Source organism: Danio rerio, chromosome 22 (assembly GCF_049306965.1).
Source record: "Danio rerio strain Tuebingen ecotype United States chromosome 22, GRCz12tu, whole genome shotgun sequence".
Classification (NCBI taxonomy): domain Eukaryota; kingdom Metazoa; phylum Chordata; class Actinopteri; order Cypriniformes; family Danionidae; genus Danio; species Danio rerio.
Window position 1 is genome coordinate 13095329 of NC_133197.1, and position 25988 is coordinate 13121316.

At 38.5% G+C, this 25988-nt stretch overlaps 1 long non-coding RNA gene across 1 annotated transcript in view; it reads right to left on the minus strand.

Annotated features, from left to right (window-relative positions):
• LOC141380187 (uncharacterized) overlaps nt 1-23829 on the minus strand; it is a 47909-nt gene extending 24080 nt beyond the window's left edge. The window contains exon 1 of the long non-coding RNA XR_012397808.1: nt 23467-23829. This is a non-coding gene — a long non-coding RNA (uncharacterized lncRNA). The remainder of the gene's footprint in view (nt 1-23466) is intronic.
• Between the last annotated feature and the right edge of the window lie 2159 nt (nt 23830-25988).

Genomic DNA, 25988 nt, shown 5'->3' on the forward strand with positions numbered 1-25988 from the left:
ATCAGTGTCTCTGAACTCCATCGTTTTATCATCTGTCCCCAGCATCCTTCTCTCCGAGGTTCCTCCTTCTCAACTCCCATCTTGCTGATTCCTGTTTTTCCTCGCAGTTCGGCAAGCGGTTCAGATCGTTTCGTAAAGAACGCTTTTCCAGTGGGAAACATAAGGAGTTATTCTTTTTCAGACTGTGTTTAAACCGACCCGGATGAGAGCCACAGACTCTCGCTGTCTGTCTCTCTTCCCTGATGCATATGAAAGGTTAAACCCTGTTAATGACTGCATGGTGCCAATGGGAGAGTGCGGGATTGTGGGTAAAGGTCAGGACTGCATACAAGCTGAGCATAATAAATGCTCGCTCTCCTGAGGTAAATGTTACTTTGTGTACAGCACGTACACACACATAGAAACGCATTCACAAGTACTTGAGATGTATTCTAGGCATCGCTGTTTCAGCTTCTGAAACCATTCTGTAATTAATTGTTGGAAAATCTGCTCTGGTAATACGCTGAGGTCAACACAACTGACCTTTCTTCCTCTGTGCGATTCAAGACACACAATCATTGTCCAATTCCTAAAGGATTTATTATTATTGTTTGAATCCTTTCATCTGAGTTGGTAGAACTGCTTCACCAAACATGTACCTTGACCCAACAACCATCTCTTCCAGTCTAAAAAAGACAGCTTTTATAACCTGGCAGCTGACTTGTAATGCTTATCGCAGTACATTTCCCAGTTCCCTTTCATGCCGTTCAGCTTATATTTAGGCAACAAAATCACTTTACATCAAAATCTTGCACAGTGTGAGGCCGTATAACATTTGACTACAGTTGAAACACTCCAGAAGAAAAACACGATGAGAAAAAAAGCACCTGCAAGGCTTCACAGCTGGAGTGATGCATGCTGGTATTGCTAAACTGGGAAACGTAGAGATCATGCGGTTTATCCTATCTATGAATCATTAACTAATTACTGAATTATTCAAACAACAAACCACAGTTGTGTCGCACAACACACTGGGCGAGATGTGAAAAAAAACCCCAAACAATTAGCTTCTTTTAAGTATAGATGAAATTCATGATGCAGTGTGACAACTACTGTGAAAGCTGTGGTAATCGTATGCTGACCGGCGCAAATGCTAAACCGCATTATTTACAGCATGACATGATGGACAGATGGGCTCCTAGATGGGTTCCACCTCTGTGTCACTGCGGCTGATAGCAAATCAGAGCATTTCGAGGTGCGTTTGATGGTGTAGAGCTTGGCTGGAATTAGTCATATAAGGCAGAGAGATCAATACGTCTCTTTGAATCAGTTTCATGCACTACAAAGAAAGAAGAGAAAAGGCGCCTGAACTCTTCAACTTAGAAGGTTGTGGCTCTTGAGTCACCATTTAGAGAAAACTTTGAAAAGCAACACAGAAAGCCATCAAGGTCAAGACCGATGCTAAGGTTCAGCATGCATTGTCCTCCACTATGGGTATATATGATATTTACCTACCAGAGAGAAAAACACAACCTGTAACATCTGAAATGTCTCCCCTAGAGTGCTGCAACTTTAGATAGAGAGCAAATTGAGGCTTTTGTGAAGTCTCTCTGATGTTCTTCTGAAAAATAGTCCCCGGTATCATGTTAGAAATAGCACAAGTGAAATAGAGCAAGGTATCAAGTTTACTGTCAAGGACTTACATTTAGTCATTTAGTCATTTAGCAGACTTGTCAAACTATAGTCTTAAATCAAACATATTAGATCAACATCTCTTGGTCTCTTTGGCCCATTTTTTGGAAGAAATCTCATTGATAACCCCCATTGTCCACTAAGAAGATGTAACAATTGTTAGAAGAATGGGGATAATTAGGAAACCATGAAAATGGATAGAGGCCAATGGGCAAGTTTGAAAAGATTGTCAGGGTCTCAGTCCTTACCTTTTTGGAATTTTTATATAAACACAGTGAGTCAGGTCTAACAACTCGTTTTATGACATGATTAGAGCCACAAAGAACACGTGGTGTGCATAGCCTATTTGGCCTCTCCAACACTTCTTCCAGGATCAATGTCATTTCCTAAGAGGTCTCCCATCCAGGCATTGACCAGGCCCAAACCTGATTAGCTTCAGCTGACAATAGAGTGAAAGCTGCTGTCATTAGCTCAATAAGCTTATGAGCTTATAGCTTATACAGTAGCTCATCGAAGAGTCAACAATCATCCAGTTGTAATTTCTTTCACAGAGGTTACAGAACACACCAATGAGAAGTATCCTTTTGGTTTGTTTAGATCAGGGATGTCCAAATTTGTTTCTGAAGGATCAATTTCATGTCAGGTTTAGCTCCAACATACTTTTTTTTTGGAGTATCTAATTAGTCTGGAAACATTGAGTAGTTGTTCTAGGTGTATTTGATTAGGATTAAAGGTAAATTCTCACTGCATTCTGTTCAAATTCTGTGTGCCCTAATTCATTCATTCATTATCTTGTCGGTTTAGACCCTTTATTCATGCGGGGTCAACACAGCGGAATGAACCGCCAACTTATCCAGCACGTTTTTACGCAGCAGATGCCCAGCCAGCCGCAACCTATATTTGCGAAACATCCACACACACACATACACTATGGACAATTTAGCCTACCCATTTCACCTGTACCGCATGTCTTTGGAGTTTGAGGGAAACCGGAGCACCTGGAGGAAACCCACACGAATGCAGGGAGAACATGCAAACTCCATACAGAAATGTCAACTGAGCCGAGGTTCGAACGAGTGACCCAGCGACCTTCTTGCTGTGAGGCGACAGCACTACCTACTGCGCCACTGCGTCGCCCTGTGGCCTAATACTTTTTAAAATTTAAAAATTAAAATTTACCCTTTGGAGTGCCAGCTTCGAAGGGATTAGGGCATAGGAATGAGTCCTTCCAAATGGAATGCAGTGTGCGAGCGCATACAACTTCTTTGAGTAAGGAGTTATGGGGGCCCAAAGTGTCGATTCAATAGCCTTTCAATAAGTCAGTTAAGTAGCCATGTTTGAGCACTTTGTTTACTCCAAAGTACCCTTCAGAGGGGGAAATATATCCCTTTTGGAACAGCACCGGGTAGGCAGTGAGTTTTCAGGAGCAGGTTTGAACAAAATTAAGTCAGTGGTTCTCAACTCTGGTCTTGAGGATCCACCACTTTGTACTTTTTTTGTATGTCTCTCTTACCTGACAAAAATTTTAGTTTATCTCTCTAAATCAGGGGTCCTCAACTGGTTTGGCAATGGGACCCACATTTTTACATGGTCATCAAGCCGTGACCCAAATTTTTAGTAACTATAATACAATTAAAGACTTACAAATAAACAATATTTTATTGCTGTCATTTAACAAAATGTATCAAATTATAGAAATATAACAAAGTAAAAACGACAAATACTGTAAACAGTGGTTAGGGTAAGGAAAGGTTCAGTTACCATGAACTAAACTGAACTGGTAATAAAATATGTCTGGTTTCTAAATGTAGTTTTAATTTAGAAGGTTTCTCTCTTGTGAGAGCACCTTACTACATATGACACTGAGGCTTTAAGTCTTTTTTGCCGTCAATATAAGTAAATCCAAACTTTGCATATTCGGGGTTGTACTTGCGCTTCAACATATTTGTTGCTATAATTAAATGAAATTTCACATGTCAAACAGTATTTGCTTGTTAAGTGTGCGCGAAGCGGAGCGAAGCGGCTTCCGGGTCCAAGCGCTCTATTCAACTGAATGGGGAGACTCATAAAATGGTAATAATAAACGTTTGCAAAGCGATTTAAGGCTTTCGAAAATCACAATCGCAGTACAGGTATATATGTCCATGCCTAATATCCAATGGCCAGAAAGTGATTATTTTTTTAGAAATTGTTAAATTTTTGGTATTTGTTATGCAGCAAGCCCAGAGATTGCTGTGTACACTATGATTTTATATAAAATTAACTTTATTGTGTGATGGGAATAAAACGTGATCATAAACGAATTACTTCTCCACTCAAATGAGTCGCAGCTTGGACCCGGAAACAGTATTATACAGTATACGTCACAAACACGTCACCACTTAACAAGCGGATTGTTGTCCTGCACGCATTTAAAAATAAAAGTAAAAAAAAAATCAAAATAAAAGTCAAAATAAGTTTAGTTGTTTTTTGACCACACACTCCGCGACCCACTGAAAATGTTCCCACAACCTACCTGTTCAGAAACACTGGTCTAAATGATTCAATTGTGTTAAATAACATATAGAGTTTAGATCAGGGATGCCTAACTTGGTCCTGAAGGGCCAGTGTCCTGCAGAGTTTAGTTAAAACTCCAATTAGACACACCTGATCCAACTATTCAAGCTCTTTTATGTATATTAGAAACTTTCAGACAGGTGTGTTGAAAGAAGTTGGAGCTTAACTATGCAGTACAGCGGCCCTCCAGGACCAAGTTTGGCCAGCCTTGGTTTAGATGTTCCCTTGTTGAGTGTGCTTTGGTTTACACCAGGCTTGGGTATCTCTGGTCCTAGAAGACCACTAAGCCTAATCTCAAATCACACATTAATCAAACAAGTATGTTTAAACAATCCTTAGGACAGTGGCCATCCAGTAAAGGAGTTGCCAACAATTGACCTCTAGCAAATTTCTGAGGGCAACATTCACACGTATTCAATTAAACTACACCAATAGAGAAAACAGGGTAAATTTAATTAACCAAACCTATCAAATGCGAACAAATACTTGCTAAAAATAAAAGTGGAAATGATATTAAATCCCCTAAGCTCCTAAACTGAGAGAACAAAAAAGTAATAAAAACACCCCTTTGCAACTGCTTTGAATTACAGAACACAGTTTACATTTTCCTCTACTACCGAGCGTATCGACATTCAGACAATCAGAACCGAGGTGATTCCACAGACACAGCATTCGCTGAATAAGTACATCTTGCAGCCCCAACTCTGGGCTGAAATATGATGACCTGGAAGCATTAGATTTCATAGGGATTTGTATCGCTGTGAGCTTGCATTAAAGATACCCTTCATACAGCTGTTCCTGGGAAAAGAAGCTGTCATGCAGATTTTTCTGCAAGCGGCTTTGAGCAGACAAACAGAAGATGCCGCCGTCTCTGTGGAGTGAGAAAAAAAAGTGTGAACCTGCAAGTGTGGAAGAACAAAGCATGTTATTTTAATGAGTCTAACAGAACTGTTCCCAACTGTAGATGTGAGGCTGGCACTGAGGAAGGAGTGTTTATAGTCTGAGACCTATAGTAGACTCAAGATTGCCTTTGAGATCTCATTGGCTTTTTTATTACCGTAGGGGCGAAGACCTGTCTGTATTACCAAGAGCAGTAAATGTATGGGGGGTGGAGAAGATTGAGCACCACATTTTTCAGGAGCTCAAGGATTATTCAAAGTGAACGTGCCATTACAAGGATATCTGTACTTGACTGCCTGTGACTTTGGGTGAAGGAAATGCTTTGTCAGAGCGGCTAGGGCTAATAAGCTTAGACGTTTTGTATTCTGGAATAAACCTTTAAAACTTCTTTGTCGTCTTTGACTTGACTATAGCAAACACTGAAGATACCACCATAGCATTTTTGAACCCCTCACATTTTCTTTAGATATGATAGCATTAGCTCACTTTTTTCTTCAGCATCAACTAGATTAAATCAGTAAAAAGAGAAAGAGAATGGAGAATGTTCCTACGCTTCAATTAAGCTTTATGACAACAAGCATTTCATCTAATGTGCACAAATGAATCACTCACACAGAAAACAGCATTCATTTGGAAAGCAAATAGTGTTTGTTTTGAGTTTAGGTTGTTCTTGAAAGTAATTGAATATGTTTCTTGACAGTGAAAACAATGATTTATTGACTCCATTAATAATCTAAGGGAGAACAGAAGCTACTTGTAAAGAGATAAAAGTAATATAAGAAAGGGTATTTTGCAATAAAAAACACTTTTATTTTCTAGACACAAATGTCTTACAGTGGCTATTTACAGCACAATACTATATTTAAATATAAATTCGAAGACATGAACGCTACACAATTAGTCCCACACCTAAAAATTGTACCTTGAATAAAATATAATGGTTAGGAATATTTTTGATAGCTCAACACTGCTCATATTTTACCATCCGCATATATAAACACGCCAGTTTATTAGGAACACCTTACTAGTACCAGGTTGGGTTCACTTTTGGCTTCAGAACTGCCCTAATCCTTCATGGCATAGATTAGACAAGGTACTGGAAATATTCCTCAGAGATTTTGGCCCATATTGACATGAAAGCATCACAAAGTTTTTGCAGATTTGTTGGCTGCACATACAGTTGAAGTCAGAATTATTAGCCCCCCTCAATTATTGTATAACGATGGTTTGTTCTGTAGATTATTGAAAAAAAGAGCTTAAAGGGGCTAATAATTTTGTCCCAAAAATGTTTTTTTTTTTTAAATTAATAACTGCTTTCAATCTAGCCGAAATAAAACAAATAAGACTTTCTCCAAAAGAAAAAAATATTATCAGATATACTGTGAAAATTTCCTTGCTCTGTTAAACATAATTTGGGAAATGTTTAAAAAAATAAAATAAAATCAAAAGGGGCTAATAATTCTGACTTCAACTGTACATGAGGCAAATCTCCCGTTCCACCACATCTCAAAGGTGCTTTAGTATAGGGAACTTGATTTCTTATGTTCAGGAAACAGTCTGAGATTAACTGCACTTTATGACATGGTGTGTTATCCTGCTGGAAGTAGCCATCAGAAGATGGGTACACTGTGGTCACAAAGGGAAGGACATGGTCAGCAATAATACTCAGGTAGGCTGTGGCATTGACACGATGCTTAATTGATACTAATGGGTTCAAAGTGTGCCAAGAAAATATCCTCCACAGCATTACACCACCCCCACCAGCCTGAACTGTTGATACAAGGCAGGATGGATCCATGCTTTCATGTTGTTGATGCCAAAATCTGACCCTACCATCCCAATGTCACAGCAGAAATCGAGACTTATCAGACCAGGTAACACTTTTCCAATCTTCTGTTGTCTAATTTCGGTGAGTCTGTGTGAATTGTAGCCTCAGTTTCCTGTTTTTAGCTGACAAGAGTGACACCTAGTGTGTTCTTCTGCTGCTGTAGCCCATCTGCCTCAAGGTTCAAGGTGTTGTTCAGAGATGCTCTTCTGCATACCTCGATTGTAACAAGTGGTTATTTGAGTTACTGTTGCCTTTTTATCAGCTCAAACCAGTTTGGCCATTCTCCTCTGACCTTTGGCATCAACAAGGCATTTGCGCCCACAGATCTGCCCCTCACTGAATATTTTATTTTTTTCTGACCATTCTTTGTAAAAGCTAGAGATGATTGTGCGTAAAAATTTCAGTAGATAAGCAGTTTCTGAAATACTCAGACCAGCCCGTTTGGCACCAACAACTATGCCACGTTCAAAGTCACTTAAATCACCCTTCTTCCACATTCTGATGCTCAGTTTGAACTGTCTTGACCATGCCTACTTGCCTAAATGCATTGAGAATATATACACTGTATATTACATCCCTAGATTCACTAGTATTTAAAATAACTTCTATACCACAAGAAGCTTTGCTCAGCCCTTCAAAGCTAAAGTGTTTAGCCATTTTGTGGCTAGTTATGCATAAATAAGAGCAATGTAAAATAGGACAAGAAAATACAAAGCCTGTCAATCGAGCTAAATCGACAGAGCACGGTGGATATAGTGAGATGAGTGAATCGAATCTATGTGACTGCATGAGAAGGCAAAGCTTTTCAAAGTCGTATGTAAGAATAGTGGTCATTTGAAAGTCTCTCTAAAAGGAACAGAATTTATGTACGAGAATGGCTTTGTCCTTGTCGGTGATAAAAATTGTAACACTACCAGAAGAAAAACAAAAAAAGCACTGTAAAGCATGACTACAATATGTGGAATTCTTTTCTTTTATCATTGAACTTTTCAAAATCTTAAAGATCAATATGAACATTCTCGAATGCGTATCACACACATCTCTTCTTATCCAAATAAATGTTATCTTTTAACTATAAATAACTGCACCACGAGGCATATCCAGACAATCTCTGTCTCTCATGCATCAGTCTTGCAAAAAGTGCAATATAGGTTGTGTTTAAATAAATCAAAGCACGTTGCTTTTTCACTGGGACGTGACACTCAACAAACAAACCTGAATCAATGCAGGGAGAAAAGAAACTTGGCAAAAGAAGAAAAGAATGTAATAGACAGATTATGTGCTCACCATCCACCTCATCCCATGGGTGCGACTGAGTGATCTCGTTTTCGGGAGTTTAAACATTTCAAATGAAAGAAAACATGCCTCGCTTTCTCCATTTTTATTCCTGTAAGGCAAAAGGAAAAGAATTCTCGCCTTGCTTCAAAAAGATAAATGTCTTTTTTTTTTTCTAGCTAGGTATTGAGCTATTTGAGTTGATGAAGTTGGTATGAGTCATTTGCTGAAAGCTCAAACCTAGGTGTTGGGTTAAGATTAGAAGATTATTTAGATAGTGGAAAATAAATTATAAGCTATGCTTCAATCAGCCAGTCAAAATGACCGAGCATGACTTGCAAAGATTTTAGGCAACAAGATGTGTAGTATTAGAATTTGTGTTTACAATAGTAACAGCTACATTGCTACATGCGAATTAGCTGACAAATGAGGTCACTGTGTTGCAATTAGGTATACAAATTGCTGTCCAAACATAAAATGTTTGCTAAAGAGATGGTAAGCTTCTTTCAATCAATGCCATTATAAAAAAAATAAGCTCAAGTTCACTGAATGTTTGGCAATAGCGAAGTATGCTACATGCTAATTGAAGTCACATTAGCTGCGTCCCAAATCGCATACTTATGCACTATTCTACGCCATTTTGTAGTATAAATAGTGTAAGTAGTGTGTTCACACTGAAAACTCTAAAAACATTAAGTGCACTTTAATTACGGATGATGCACTCTTTCAGCCACTAAAATGAAGTGTGGAATGATGGACACTTCACGCACTCAACAACCACAGGTTTGCTTATGTAGCGGAAGGGGCGGAGCTATCGGACGCACATGTTGGATAACTTTATTTATTTTAGATTGAGGAAGCAAAATTCTCCTACGAGAGTGATTATAGCGCCTCCCGATGATGAATGCGGCAATACTCACAGCAGGTATTATTTGATAATTCGGTTGTTTATTTTACTGATCTGGCGACTGTCAAACGTCATCAGGGAAACGGTTTGAATTTCCGCTTAGTAAAAAAACATTAGTGTGCCATTTGGGACAACACTACATACATATACTATCCTGTTGAGTGTGTAAGTGCATAAGTGCATAGTGCATGAGTGCATAGTGTATAGTGTGCCATTTGGGACGCAGCTATTCCCTCAACAAGCTGCAGCTAATAATGTGCACTGTAGTATGCTATTGTAGCTAATGCTTTCATATTAGGATCTTGAGTTCACTAGGAGAGTTTTCAGATCACATTAAGCATGCACAGAGATGCGATGAAATCAAAGAATTAATTAGTTTATTAATCGCCATCTTTGGTGTACTTTCTAAAACTACGTACATAAAAGGTGGTGAAAATTAGCATTAAATGTGATTGAAAAAACTGTTGCTCCGCACCTCTCGCTCTGCTCCCGCAAACAATTCCAGTCTATTCTCATATGCACTTACGTGCCGTAGCGTCACATAAAGGAGTAGGAGGCCACTCATTCATATAATCGGTTAGCCCAATGATTAAACATAAAAAATTACCCTACATATTTTAAGCATTTCTGAAATGAAAATAAATTGATTAAACAATCAATTATTAAATATGGCACCTACAGCTATGTATCAAATATTCCTCACGTTGCAGTAAAAATCAAAGTTCACTTCAATATGATATGCTACATGCTGAATTGAAGTGAGGTAAGCACCTTTTTATGCAGATGTCATACTCAAAATAATAAGTCAAATTTATTACATTATTGCAAACAATGTAGTATGCTATATGCTAAACTATTTGCTATGTTAAAAATGGAAGTAATATGGCATCATAAGGGATATATCACTGTGTAGCCTACCCTGTAGCATGCTACATGTTAAATGGATGTCACAACCTCAAAGTTGCAGATTGGTGCAAACCCAGCCGTCCAAATCAAACTGTTGCTATTAAGATTACTAATGTAATAGTATAAATCACATGGCAAATGGCGTTCACTTATCACAGTCAATATAGTATGCTACATGCTAAATAGCAGTCATAGGATTGTGTTTTAATTACATTGTTATCTAATAAAACAGAATATATAGTATTAGAATTTGATCATTTATTATAGTCAAACTTTCAAACATGCTAACATGCTAATTACTTGATCATATCACCATGTTGCTAATAGTTTTAAACATTGATGTTTGATCATAAAATGAGTCTCTATATAGAGTCTCTATATTAAACTATTATTTTACTAATTATGAAAAGAGCAGCTCAAGTTTAGTTTAGTAGATTTTTTGGCAATATTGTAGTATGCTATATTGCTACATGCTAACTGTAGACACATTTTCTAACCATGTTGCAAATAGGAGTCACAATTCACAAGAGAGCAGTCAAGGAAAATCTCATTTGCTCACTCACTACCCTTGGCTTTGTCCCTGATTTATCAGGGGTTACCACAGTGGAATGAACCACCCTACTCTAGCATACAGTATGTTTTATGCAGCGGATGCCCTTTCACCCATAACCCAGTAATAGTAAACATCCATACACTCTCTCATTTACACTAACATATACACTACAGCCAATTTAGTGTACCCAATTCACCTTTACCGCACCATTTGCAATTAGAAAAAAAAGGCTAAACACTTTTTCTCTGCTGATGTCAAGTTCATTGCATAATTTCAAACAATGTATTACTCTGGAGCCTAGACTGCAGCTCTTCACAGGAAGTTTGGCCAGAGGAGAAATGGTCATGCCCTGAGCCTGGTTTCTCTCAAGGTTTTCATCCTTCACTTTCGTCAATTGGTGAAGCTTGTTCCTTGCCACTGTCACCACTGGCTTGCTTGGTTTGGGACTTGTGGAGCTGTGCATTAATGGATTTGCTTATCAGTGTTTGAACTTTCAGCAGTAAAAATTAAACCACTGAACTGAATTAAACTGAACTTCTACTCTGAAAACTAGACTAACACAGTTTCAGTTTAAAAGGACTTCTATGTTAAGCTGTTTTGACAATCCACATTGTAAAAGCGCTATAGAAATCAAAATGAACTGAATTGCCGCATGTCTTTGGACTGTGGGGGAAACCGGACAAAACTCATGCGAATGCGGGGAGAACATGCAAACTCCACACAGAAATGCCAACTGACCCAGCCGAGGCTTGAACCAGCAGCCTTCTCACTTTGAACATGTAAAATGTAAAGTGCCTAAATGTAAACATGTCAGTCTAATTAAAAATCTATATTACTTGTTAAAGTTTGTTCTAAAAATAAATCAAGTTGCATTATGTGCAAGTTTGGCATTTTGATTTATCCAATACATTATTGTGCATTTAATCATTTATTGTGCACAGAACAATCGAGCTAGGTAATCAGGCATTCCTATCATTCTGAAAAGAATAATTGAACTCAAACAAACCTAAACTTGCTTTAATGAAGACGAAATGATAATACTTTAAATAGTACTTTGTGTGGTATTAAAGGCCCATTGGAATTCCACTATAAACATCACCTTTTTATATGAAAAGAAGAGAAAACGAATACTCAAACCACCACGCAATCAATTTTTTCAATTTTCTTTGACGGTAATAGAAGAAGCGCTCTGGGACCAATTTATCATAGGGGGCAGCATAGAACAGAATGCATCATTTACCCGGTTAATTTCCTTATAGAATACACATAAACCATAAACAAAAGTGATTTTCTCAGGGAACAGACCCTTTCAACTCTGTTAAATATTTGATGAGCCACAAAGAAAAAAAAGAAGGGAAACTTCAGTCAGCTCATTGCCACTGGTTATCTAGAAATCAATTTATTCACAGCAGAATTTTTTTATAGATTTATGGCACAGCGTTTTTGTAGATGAACAAAGATATGGAAAGAAGTAGGACACAATATTCTCATGAGAAAAAAAAAAATGTAAGCATTTCAGATTCAATACTGAAAGCATTCTCCTCATTTTCCATCACATACACAGGTCTGTTGCTATAAGCTGTCAGACCTGCCTACAGAACCCTCCTTCCTCAAAGTAAAAGGTAAAAACTTCCAGTTCTGATACCCAAGAGTCATAATAGAAGACATAGAGTCACAATTACAAGACGTGAAGTCACATTTGCTAGATAAAAGTTGCAATTATGAGCAAAAATGTACAATTACTCCAAGGCGAAAACGTGCTCGATATTCAGCATAATGAATTAAGGACGAGAAACTTCAAGTTGAAAGAACGTATTTCACAATCTTGCCTTTAATGACGCTAACTGCGGGGAAAATGTGGTTTGCTCATTTTCATAAGGTTGCCTAATGCTGCTGGTCTGCAATATGAAATTCCCTGTTGGGCCGTGTTATTGCTTTTAATTGGCTAATTCATTTACACTAATTCACTTACACTAGCGTGGTATTTGGTAAAGTCTGCACACACTCGCATGGCCACACACACACACACACATGGAGTTGAGCGAAGGCCTATGTCGAGACCGCACAGTGACTCTCCTGAGGGCATTTTTACCCAAGAGTTAATTATACGTGCAGTCGTGGGCTGAATGTTAAACAGTGCTGAATGAGTCCTCTCTTGGCTGGAGTGTTTGGTTTATATTGGCAATCCATCTAAAATGGTGCACGTTTGAAATCAATAAGTCCCCGTAAACCCATACACGACGGCCCTATAATGTCAAAACGTATGTCCAGTGGATTACTATGGAGAGTCAGCCATGTGTCAAACTTGTCAGCTTAGCTTAGCATTTCGCTGTAAGGAATCAATAAAGCAGACCTCAAAGGAATAATGCTTTTAACAATGCACTTGTTAACTCGTACAAGTGAAAACTCACATGCTAATATACCCCCCAAAATTCATTTAAAAACATGAATCAGCGCAGCTCTTCCACACTTCAGTTCCTCAGTTTGAATATGTTGTAATTGTCGTAATTTTTATTTTATGACTCATTACTGAATCGTCAATGAGAGTATTTGTAACATGTTTTTTTTGGCATCCAAATCCTCAACTGGTCTGTTTGGGGAGAGCAGTTTAATATCATCCTATTGTTGGTAGGTTTTAAAGAGCTCTATGTGTGGTAGCCTTTCTGCTAAGCAGATTACGCTAATTGGTTCTGGTAGCATTGATGCTTAAACTTAATGAATGTCAAAACTTAGCCTGATTCATTTCAACTTAAACCCTGGGGATTTTCATCCATTACTTGGGAACGGTGTCATAATAATATGAATTCAAGTTTAAGCTTATTTAATTCTTCATTAGCTCTTCAGTTAGTATTTATTGCTGTGTGTAGCTGTGCTAACATCTAGCACGGCAGAAGACGAACAAGTCAGAAAATGATAGCAGATAAACAAATTAGCTAACATGCGTATTAGCCCATAATATCAATGGTATAAAAATATTGTTTTAGATACTGTTTAGATACTGATGTTAGCATGCTAGCAACACCAAAGTAATAATTACAAGAAAAAAGCTTGTTAGTGTGTTGTTAGTGTGTTACTGTAGTTAGCTAGAAACCCAAATTACTAGCTTAAAATGGGAATGCTAATGCAAGCTATCAAAGATATATGCACTAGATACCGCATATGGGCCCTGAGCATGCGTCAATAGCGCCGCCATTTGTACAGTGCTCCCTGGACAAATGTCATTCAACTGCACTGGTCAAGACAGTGTGCCAATGTGAAGATGCTGGACTTTAGTGCTGTGTACAGGTGTAGTAAAGAGCAAACAAAGCACAAAGGTATCACACTTGATAGGTAAGGTTTAGTTTTTTACATTTTTACATGTTATGAACTTTTGTGCCTAAAAAGTAACTTTATTGATGATAAAACAGTCTCTTATAAGGCAAAGGAGCACCAACTCACTAAATACCAGGCTTATGCTATTTGATTGAATAAAATAAGCAACATACCGGGGATTCATAAAGGGAATTCATTCACAAACAGACCGCTCCCTCCATCAGAATAAGAAGTGAAAGCAGGAGAGGGGGTGTGTTTCAGGACTCGGATTAGATCGAATTAAACAGGGAAGGAGGATAATACATTTCCATGCACACAAACACATACTCTTTGTTGGCAATGCCCATGCGGTCACTTAGCCATCAATGTGGAAAAGTAATGTAAAATTTTTGTAATTTAAAAAAATACTTTCATACTGACAACTGGGAAAACTTCCAATCATAGATATATGTATATATGTGTATATCTTTGGCTTTGGATGGCCACAGTCCTCCACTGCACCTTTATCCCGCATTTATTTCAAAGGAGTGCTACCCTGTACAAAAAATTACATCTAAAAATTACATCTAATAGACAACAGCAGGGTAGGCGACATCAAATGTATATATCTATGCCACGCTATTAGCTTAAAGTGGAAATTCCAACTGGGTTTTAGCATTTCCTTAGTTGGTGTACTGAAGCTGATGCTAACAACACTAAATTTGATATGGGCCTGACTTCCAGGAAAAGCACATACTGGAAGGATAAATACACGTGAATGCACTTTAGATCACACCTGCTGGATAAAAACAGCGGCACAAAAATAAATATTAATCATGCTACCTACACTATTAAAATATTTCAATTATTGTTATATTAATTTGGAAAGAAGAAGAAAGATTTTGATTTATACATCATTTAATTAAAAAAACATTTATCTGCCTTCTATATATATATATATATATATATATATATATATATATATAGCATATATAATATAATATAATATATATATATATATATATATATATATATATATATATATATATATATATATATATATATATATATATATATATATATATATATTTCCTCTGCTCGTGCACAAAACTCCCCTCAATTATAAGCCGCTTCAAGAGCGTGCAGATCTTCTTGTGTGCTCTCAAATAAACGCTGCTGAAGTGGGATTTAGTCCATTTATTTAACGAGTATATCTCCAGTATTTACTAGATTTGCTAGGAATATTATGAATGTCTTTAATAGACCTACAGAGCGATATTAATGCGTCCTGAAGTAAAGTGAAACGGCTATACATCATGTTTGCTGGCCTCACACATCATGCACCTGTCAGTCAGCCAGTCAGTCTGTCAGCACGTAACCTTAACGGGTTAAGCGAACAATGCATAGTACTACTACAGTTACAGAGAAGTTCGCGCTGTTATAATTCACTCATCTTTTAATATGTTTCGGTGCGATTATTACCCACTAATAAAAAATAAAATGTTTTGAATGAGAAGCTGTAATGTAGGCGTGGCAGTATGAATTTTGACGTGGCGCACCGCCAAGGAAAAATGAATGTAGCGTATATATATATATATATATATATATATATATATATATATATATATATATATATATATATATATAGTGAGGAAATCACCTTTAATTGTCAAAATAAAGTGCTTGTTTTTTTTTTCCTGGACCATGATAGATACTCAATATTGTAATAGTTTTTGGCTTAAAATAAAATTTGTTAATTTTTACAGGCAAAAATATTTGCAACAGTGTCCAGGGTAATCTATACTTATTGTAGGTGTTTTGCAGACTAAACTGCTATTTATCTTGGTGCTATTACCTTGTGTATTGCCTCGCCGCATGAGGTAAACGTTTATTAACGTAAGCTATTTGTGGAAGTGTGCCGTCTTAAGAGGTCTTTTATTTCTATTCTAGTTATTGTAATAGGCTTTTTTTCCATCTACTCATTTCTACATTTTTTCTATGGTGACAAATGGTCTGTCTAGCACAGCACCATCTGTCTGCTATTAGACTAATGCTGGGGGTATCATTGCTGACGAAGGCAGTATACGTTGACAGCCAGACAAACTGTTTTGGGGCTGTCTGAGGTGAGGCAAATGATGGGACGTTCTAATGCACCTTGCATGCCTTTTTAACAAGACAGCCGTTACAGGAACGTGGATCAAAGTTGTCGTGTGACAAATGCACAAATAGATGTACTTTAGTACTCCTCTCAAAATAAATAAATTAACAAAAGTGATGGGCTAAGACGTTAAATAATGTTTAATGCTCAAAAATGCTTCATAGCCTACACTGACACGCAGCTAATCAGAAACGTTAAGATATTTTATATCTTTCACTGCTGTAATCTGTTATTATAGTGCATTCGTCTACCACCTCGCCTCATTAAATTAGCCGTCATTCAGTCATAGCCCTCAACACATCTAATTTAACCAAAGCTGCCTCTCAGTTTTTCGTCAACACTCTTCGCCTTGAGTGTGAAGATTAGCTTTAACAGTTTTTGTCATTTTTTTTTTTTTAATTCTTAAGCTGCTTGACAGGTACTCTTCCGGCAGTGTCCTTGGTTGAGTTCCTGGGCTAATCATAAAACCTGCCTTCTCATTATTCTCTGCCTTTCAACACATGTGTATAAGTATGATGGAGGAGGCTTGCTCATCCTCATCTATAACGCTGCCATCGTGTACATGGAAACGGCAATATTTTGATCACTTCTGTGCTGTGTGAAAAGCGCTCAGCTCAGCTCAGCTATTCAGTATTGCTGAGTCGGGCTTGTCCAGCAAAGATGGTCCAGGTGCACCCTAATGCTGAAGTGAGGGGAGTTTGAAGCTTTAGTTGGTTTGTTTTCCATTTCATCCACTTGGCTGGATGACATGTTTCTTGGTCTTTTTCATTGTGCGGAAGCAATAGTCTGGAAGACTGGATAATGTTCACACAATGCTAAGTGGAAATGGTCTGGAAATTGATTTATCAAGAACAGTATTTCAAATGATCAAAAAAAAAAGTTTCTAAGTTGCAGTATTATTTATAAGGCACCATTTACAGTAATAAATTTTATTTTTAAAATGCACAAGTTTGGCTAAGGTTACTCCATCTATACACACTACGTCAGGGTTTTCGAGCACTGAAAACGGAGTGTTTTAAAAACGCTGGGGAGGCCGTTTTCATTTTAAAACACTGTTGCTCCATCTCAGTTTGGATAGGGGAAAACATAGACATCTGAAAACGATGATCTGATTGGGGCTTTTCCCTCAATACTAAGTAGCCTACACACAGTGAAGTCCTGTATCTGCTCCTTGTAAGTTCTGACTTTGCAAGTTTGATATGGAAAACAAACTCCAGAGAACACTTCGCGTAAATCTTCAAAGGGAACAGTGTACTTTATAACCTCATTCACATTATCCTGGCTACATTGTTTCAATTTCTTAACAATAAAATGAAAACATGATTTAAGGAACTGCCTATTTTGATTTTGATATTAACAACTTAACAGACAACAGAAATGTTGAGGCGTTGGTTAGCTGCATATTTATATGAGCGTCTTCTTTACTGTACGGATATTTATAACAAAACTGAGCCTATAACATAACTGCCTCCTTTCATTCTCATTGAAAATATGAAACATGCCCTCTCTTTTGCTAAATATCAGTTTTAATAATCAATAATGGCCATTTTAAAAGTATAACATACAATAAGTTTATACATTATAGGAAATAAAGGCAAGCAATCAGTCAATATACAGAATGTACATGGTTACATTAATTATTAACTTATCTTTGCGCTCAGCCAAAACACTTTAACTGAGAACAAGTAATAGATTCAAAAGACCAAAGTCGGGGAATATGTTGTTAGATATAGACAACAAGATGAATTCAACATCATGTTTAACTATTATAGTGAGATAAGATCCAGCGGTCGATCCTTGATGAACGGTCCGAGGACCACAGCACTAATCTGGGTAGTGTGTGTGTGTGTGTGGTCAGGTGATGTGCGTTTTCAGTGGTGTGGTGTGGACAGAGAGTTGTTCAGAAACGCTGGGTGAAACGCTAGTGTGGACGCGGATCGTTTTCACTCTAAAATGCCATTTTTAAACTAAAATGTACTACAGTAATGGTGCCTAAGCATATGCGAATTTAGGCACCAATGAACCCACTCCTGACCCCCAACCACCCTAGGGTATAATTATTGGGTCCAATTGTATGTATCCTTTAGTCCATCCACTTACCCCTACCCCAGTGGTTCTCACTTCTGCTCCTCAGGGTCCCCCCCTGCCCTGCACATTTAGTATGTCTTTCTTATTTTACACACAAGGATCAGTCCATGGAAGAGCTGAGAATCTGAATCATGCGTTAAGTAAGGAAGACACACAAAATGTGGAAGGCAGGGGGGGATCCGAGGACCAGAATTGAGAACCATTGCTCCACCCCCTGATTCGCACGTTCACATGAATGTGTAGGTACCAATTATTTTTTGCTTAGATGCATAGGGCTATATAGCGCTTCAGATTAAGATTTTCAGGAATACGCTACCTACAAAAGGGGTGAGAGAAATTTCACTGAATACACCATCTACAGCAGCAACATGGTTGCAAAATTCACACAATTGTATGCCTTTGTGCTGAAAACAAACAGAGCTCATCTAAATACAACGCAAAAAAAAAAAAAACAATGTGAGCAAGTAATCTCTTAACCATGCTTGCGCCTTCAGGAATGAATTCTGCAAATTATATCTCATGTCATGAGTTAGTGATGACATATGATGATGTGTGCATGTGTGGTAGTGGTGTTCCATTTCTTTGAGAAATATTTTCATCCTTACCACATTCACACTCTGTTTAAAGGGCCAAAGAAAAGGCGTATGGTATAATGGGCCTTAGTTCCCTGGTGATATTGGCTGCTGCTCAGGAGCGTAAATTTAAACCATTGGTGGACAATAAACAAACTTTCTCAAGAGCTGTTTTTTGAAGTGGAAACAAATAATTCAGCTATTGTACTTGTTCCACCAGGATTCAAAACCTACATGCCAGATCGGTGTTCAAATGAGTGCTCTAGCATGGAAGGCGGGTGCTCTAACGAAAACCCAAAAGACTGTGAAAGTGATCAAATCTGTTGTAGACATTATTATCTGTCAAGCAGGTAAATTTATTGTTGCTAACAAACAATCCAACACACTATCCATACTTGCTCAAATATGAAAATATTACATTAAATAGGTCTGAGCAAGTATTGATAGTGTGCAGGATTGTTTGTTTGCTTTTCACACATTTTGACACATGGATTTCCAAAGTCATTTCCTGTTACTTCAGGTGTACTCAGTTTGAACTGACTGATCATTATTATTGCTAACATAGCAGACTCATCAGAAAATACTTTGGCACCCCCTGAAATCCACAACTGTTCTCACAAAGCTAACACAGAGTATCATTTTTGGGGGCTCAAAAGCATCCTATACTATCTTATACTAAATTGCATAATATGGGGTGATGTAGTGGCATACTATTCAAATTGGATCGAAGAGGAACTTCAATTGGACATTCAGTTTCCTCTTTTCAAGAGTTCACACTTAGATAAGGCTTGAATATTTTGGCAGATGCTGGCCCATGAAAGAGCACTGAGCTCAGAAATAGATGAGCCCAAGGCCCCCACCTGGTCAATGAGCATTAGGAGGGATACAAGATCAGGTAGTTTTTGAAAGATTAGACTCAAGAATAGACAGCCAACTGCGCCAATGTGTACATATATATGCTTGTGACTTTAACTTGAGTTACATGTCTTTAGACTGTGGGAGGAAACCAGAGTATCCGGTGAAAACCCACGCAAACACAGGGAAAACATGTAAACTCTGGACAGAAAGTGCCGACTAGCTCAGCTAGTTTTTGAACCAATAACCTTCTTACTGCGGTGCAGCCGTGCTAGCCACTGAGCCGTCATGTCACCCAATCTTAGAATTGTGGAGGGAGAAGGTATGGATGGAGGGGGAGTCTTCCAAAACTGGTAGCCTAAGCTGGTTGACTGGTTTTAGCTGGATGACCAGGCTGGTTTTAGAGGGGTTATGGCCACTTCCAGGCTAGTTTCCAGCCATTTCCAGCCTGGTCTTAGCTGGTCAGGCTGGAAAATGACCAGCTGAAACCCGCTTTACCAGCCTGGTTTAAGCTGGACATAGCTGGTTTTGGCTGGGCTCACAGCCTGGCTAGACTGGTCAAGCTGGTTTTAGCTGGTCATTTCCCATACTGACCAGCTAAGACCAGGCTGGAAATGGCGGGAAACTAGCCTGGAAGTGGCCAAAACCCCTCTAAAACCAGCCTGGTCATCCAGCTTAAACCAGTCAACCAGCCTGGGCTGGTTTAAGCTGTTTTATTCAGTAGGGGAGAAATGAGGTTTAGGCTGGATATTTATGTTCAATTTGGAATAATCCGATTGGCTAACTAATGATTAGCAATAGGGACCAGCTGCAGTCAATCCAATCACATGCTCCTCTCAAAGTTAAGCTGCGGTCACACTGTACTTTTCTCCCCATAGACTTCCATTCATATGTAAGCGAATGCGTCAGACCTGAAATGCAAGCTTGTGTGTTAAGTTTCGCAGGTCACTGCATTGCAAAGTTCAAGCTTGGTGAATTGGGACGACTCTGCGAAATCGCATCACTTGACTGCGTGAGACCAGTCGAGGATCAAAATATGACCTCTCTGGACAGAAATTTTAAATATGGACTGATTGCAAGCTTTTTAAAATGTCTAATCATCTTGATCAATCCTGCCCCTTTTCGTATCGCTGTAAAACAGAATTTCACACACACAAACTCTAGTGTGACTGCGGCATAAGTTTGTAAAACTTCACAAATAGAAAGAAGATTCCCTAAAATACCACCTCTGCTCATTTTAAATTAAGCAACAACAGAAAAAAAACATTATGACCCATAAAATGACTTTATCTACAGTACCAACGGAGGCAAACTGACCTAAGACAAGCAAAGGGAAAGACTTGACTACAACTAAATAGAAGTACCAAAGAGATTCTCTGAATAGTTGGGAATCCATCAAGCCCTTATTTATTTCTTCATTCCTTTCTTCCTAAAGAAGATTCATGACTTAAAAGCTGTTTTTATTAGCATAGAAAGGCTTGCTATTGTCAGAGAGCCATTGTAGTACAAATGGATGTCACCTGCTAACAATAACGGCTGTTATCCCCAAAGCGCTGTCTGGGTATTTTGGCTTCCCATTCTGACATTTCTTTCCTGACTAATGCTTTGCCTTTTAAACAAGAAATGATGGTACGCCTAGAGCCCTTTATTTATTAAGCTCTCAAACCTTAAATGTGCTTCTTTCTTGTCGTATCAAACTGTCTCTGGCCGAGACTAAGTCAAATCTAAATGAGAGGGTTGACACGGTCTATTGAGCGCTGCAATTTAGGCTTAACAAAAGCCGTCTTACATGAAGTGATTCATTCGTGATAACAACTGCGATCGGAAATCCTGTTAAAGTATCCCTGCTTGCTGTGCCACACCAAGCAACAGTCACAGTCCTGTCTTGGTGATCAAGTGTGACTCTTAAACGTGCATTTGAGTTCTCTGACTGTGGTTGTAAATGTGTGATAAATTTACTCCATGTTATCTTTTAGCCACACAATGGCGCATCCAGTCCAGAGACAGCTTCATTTGCGTCTGGGCGAAATAAGCATATCTCCATTATGCAGAAGAAAGTCTCCAGACTAATGTTGGAAGCAGAAAAAATGACCGAGTCTGGTTTCCAGAATATACTACTGTAATTTGGGAAGTCTGGGTGAAGGCGTAACCCCATTTTTTAGAGGAAAATAGACTTACCGTGGCCTAAAATGAAAGCAAAGGTGGTCTGTTCTCTCCATGTCAGAATCATTCTGTTACTGAGAGCTTTCTTTAACTTGTTAGCTCTGGGCAGAAGGAGAGATGAGATTGGAGGCAGGAAAGAGGATAATTAAGCTGTGAGTGGGTTAGAAACCAGAGCTAGAGTTGGAGTCATTATTGAAGAGACCTTGCTACATCTTTGGGGTTATGAAAGCATGACTGTGATGTGACGACCAACCTTGAGCAAATCCTAAAGTACAGTATTTTTAGATATGTGACTTACAAAACTGTCTTCAGTGCATTTTCTTTGGATAAACCTACATGTTTCTATGGGAGGCAGAATGTTTAATGAAGGGGAAACTTGGGTTGGGGCTTGATCTTGTCTATCAGGTGTAATACATAGTGATTCAAATACCCAGGCATTATAAATTATAGTTGTAGATGATAGTTATTATTATACTGAATTTGATAGATTCAAAGGTTTCTAGGGGTTGAGGGCTTGGGTGTTCCTCCATTTTGCTAGCATCCAAATTTGCAGTCTACAACTGTGTAATGGTCATACGATCAGGGCTTGACAAATCCATGAACAATACGCAACAGTCTAGAAGACTAGTCAGAGAGTGATAATGAGTTTGTCAGTATTTTTGAAAATTTTTGTTTCAATCCATCTATACAGAAACACAACACCAGCATTTCCAAACTAAAATTGAGTTTTCAAAACGAACAGTTTTTGGTGTAGCGTGTACGCCACATCTAACTGTAAAACCCTTTAAACTAGGTATAAATACATTTATTCATTCATTTAATTTTTGGCTTTGTCCCTTTATTAATCTGGGGTTGCCACAGTGGAGTGAACTGCCAACTTATCCAGCATATGTTTTATGCAGCGGATGCCCTTACAAACTGCAACCCATCACTGGTAAACACCCATACACTCTCATTCACACACATACGTCTTGTCACAATATGTCTTTGGACTTGTAAGGGAAATCGGAGCACCTGGACGAAATTCACACATATGTGGGGAGAACATACAAACTCCACACAGAAATGCCAACAGACCCAGCTGAGGCTCGAACCAGCGACCTTCTTGCTATGAGGCGACAGCACTACCTACTGCACCACCACGTCACCCCTGTATAAATACAATATAAACTAAATATAATATATAAAAGGCATGAGTGTAAATTACATCTCTGCCCCCTTCTCAATACCACTGAATCCTCTATCTTTTCTTTAGGACCCGACCTGAGAGACTAGTAAACTTATTGAATAATTAATACAAGTCTGGGCCAAAAATAAGAGGTCAGAGAAGTTCTCAGCCTCTAATAACTAAGAAGCTCAGTAATGCAGTAGATTAAATAAAAGGTGATGGTGATCATTATAAGGGACTCCACTGTCATTCGATGTCCGTCAAATATCCTTCAGGACCTCATTTACATGCTCACAGGGTCAATGAAAACCATCAAGGCCAATCGAAGTCATCCACATCCCTTTGTTTACCCTTTCTTCTTTTTTCCCATGTATCACTAAGCTCTTTCTAGGTTGGAAAGCTAGCATCCTCGAGTACAGTAATCCTATAAATGGTTTATTATAGTTCACACTTGCAGTCTATTTAAGGGCGATTACAAAAGGACAGGAAATTGTGAATGCCAATGAGGCAAAATCAATCAAGGACCAGTGGACAACTGCAATAACAAAGCATCAAATCCTCATGAAAATGCATACCTTTGGGTCGGATGTAGTGGGCTAGCATCAAATAGCCTCCAGTTATTCCAGTGCCATTTGTTCATATACCCCATCCCGGTGAAAGTATGATTGAATTAATTCCTGCAGTCTTTGCTCTCCTTGAAGCCAGGGTCCATATGCTTATCCATTTATGGTTTGAGGTAGGAACAGTGGAGTGCAGCTCTTCACTTGCAAAGGACCATTCGGCCTCCTACGCAGATGTTACAGTTGCCAGCACCATTTTTGACGCAGGTCATCCGTTCCTCTCAGCATGCTTGGACTGGTGCCAGAATATATCGGCTGTCCTCACTATCAAAGTGTACTATCTCACTCATGCTCATCATCCGACGTTGCTTTGGCTGCCTGAAGGTCAAACAGAGTGCATTTGAAGCTTTATCGAATAGAAACAATGTGCAAATGTCATCATGACAACCTTGGCTTATTGTAGGTACCATTAGAAAGTTGCTTGATGTCCATTAAGTGCATGCTGTCACATATGAGCACTAGAGACAAGTATTGGTATTTGAGCATAGCAAATTCACATATTGAATACAGTGCATCCGGAAAGTATTCATAGCGCTTCACTTTTTCCACTTTTTTATTTTTTATTTTTATGTTACAGCCTTATTCCAAACTGGATTCAATAATTTATTTCCTTAAATTTCTACACAATACTCCATAATGAAAATTTGAAAATGTTTTTCGAAATTGTTGCAAATGTATTAAAAATAAAAAAGCTGAAAAATCACATGTACATAAGTATTGACAGCCTTTGCCGTGAAGCTCTAAATTGAGCTCAGGTACATTCTGTTTCCACTGATCATTCTTGAGATGCTACAGCAGCTTAATTAGAGTTCAACTGTGGTAAATTCAGTTGATTGGACATGATTTGATAAGGCATACACCTTCTATATAAGGTCCCAGGGTTGACATTGCATGTCAAAAAAAAAAAAAAAAAACAAGCATCAAGACAAAAGAATTGTCTGTAGACCTCCAAGACAGGATTGTCTAAAGGCACAAGGCTGGGGAAGGTTACAGAACATTTTTTGCTGCTCTGAAAGTTCCAATGAGCACAGTGGCCTTCATCATTTGTAAGAGGAAGATGTTTAGAACCGCCAGAACTGGCCGACCATCTAAGCTGAGTGATCGGGGGAGAAGGGCCTTAGTCAGGGAGGTGATCAATAACCTGATGGTCACTCTGTCTGAGCTCCAGCGTTCTTCTGTGGAGAGAGGAGCACCTTACAGAAGGACAACCATCTGTGCAGCAATCCACCAATCAGGCCTGCATAGTAGAGTGGCCAGACTGAAGCCACTCCCCGCCTGGAATTTGCTAAAAGGCATCTGAAGGACTCTTAGACCATAAGAAACAAAATTCTCTGGTCTGATGAGAATAAAATTGAACCCCTTGGAGTGAATGCCAGGTGTTACGTTTAGAGAAAACCAGGCACCGCTCATCACCAGGCTAATACCATCCATACAGTGAAGCATGGTGGTGGCAGCATCATGCTGTGGGGATGTTTTTCAGCAGCAGGAACTGGAAGACTTGTCAGGATAGAGGGAAAGATGAATACAGCGATGTACAGAGAATTCCTAAATGAAAACCTTCTTCAGAGGGCTCTTGACCTCAGACTGGGATGATGGTTCATCTTCCAGCAGGACAATGACCCAAAGCACACTGCCAAAATATCAATGGAACTACACATCAACTCAGTGAGTGTCCTTGAGTGGCCCAGCCAGAGCTCAGACCTAAATCCTATTGAACATCTCTGGAGAGATCTGAAATTGGCTGCACACCGTTGCTTCTCATCCAACCTGATAGAGCTTGAGAGGTACTGCAAAGAGGAATGGGCAAACATTCACAAATAGAGGTGTGCCAAGCTTGTGACATCATATTCAAAAAGACTTGAGGCTTTAATTGCTGCCGAAGGTGCATCAACAAAGTATTGAGCAAAGGCTGTGAATACTTATGTACATGTGATTTTTCAGGTTTTTTAATTTTTAATAAATTAGCAACAATCTCAAAAAAAAAAAAAAAAGTTCACATTGTCATTATGAGGTACTGTTTGTAGAATGTTGAGGAAATAAATGAATTTAATCCATTTGGAATAAGGCTGTAACATTTAAAAAATGTGAAAAAAAGTGAAGTGCTATGAACACTTTCTGGATGCACAGTATATTTAAAAAAATTAGTTTGTGTGTGTGTCTATCTGAGTAACTTTCCATTCAACCATGTATCCATCTACCTGAATACCCATCCATAGACCTTTATCCGTTCACTGTACCTATCCCATTTATCCATCTCTCTCTTTTCTACATATCAAAGGTTTCAATACAGAGAACAAAATCCCTGTCTGGATTTTCAAAGACAATGTGAAACATTTCAAAGCAGACACGGCTAGGTAATGATGCTATACACTCCGCTGACGACTGTGAATGTTTGAAAAGAAGATTTTAAAGCCTTTCCGTGTACACCCCCCACCCCAGCTCTCCTCTGGCATGTCGGTATTGTGTACTCTTGGGGT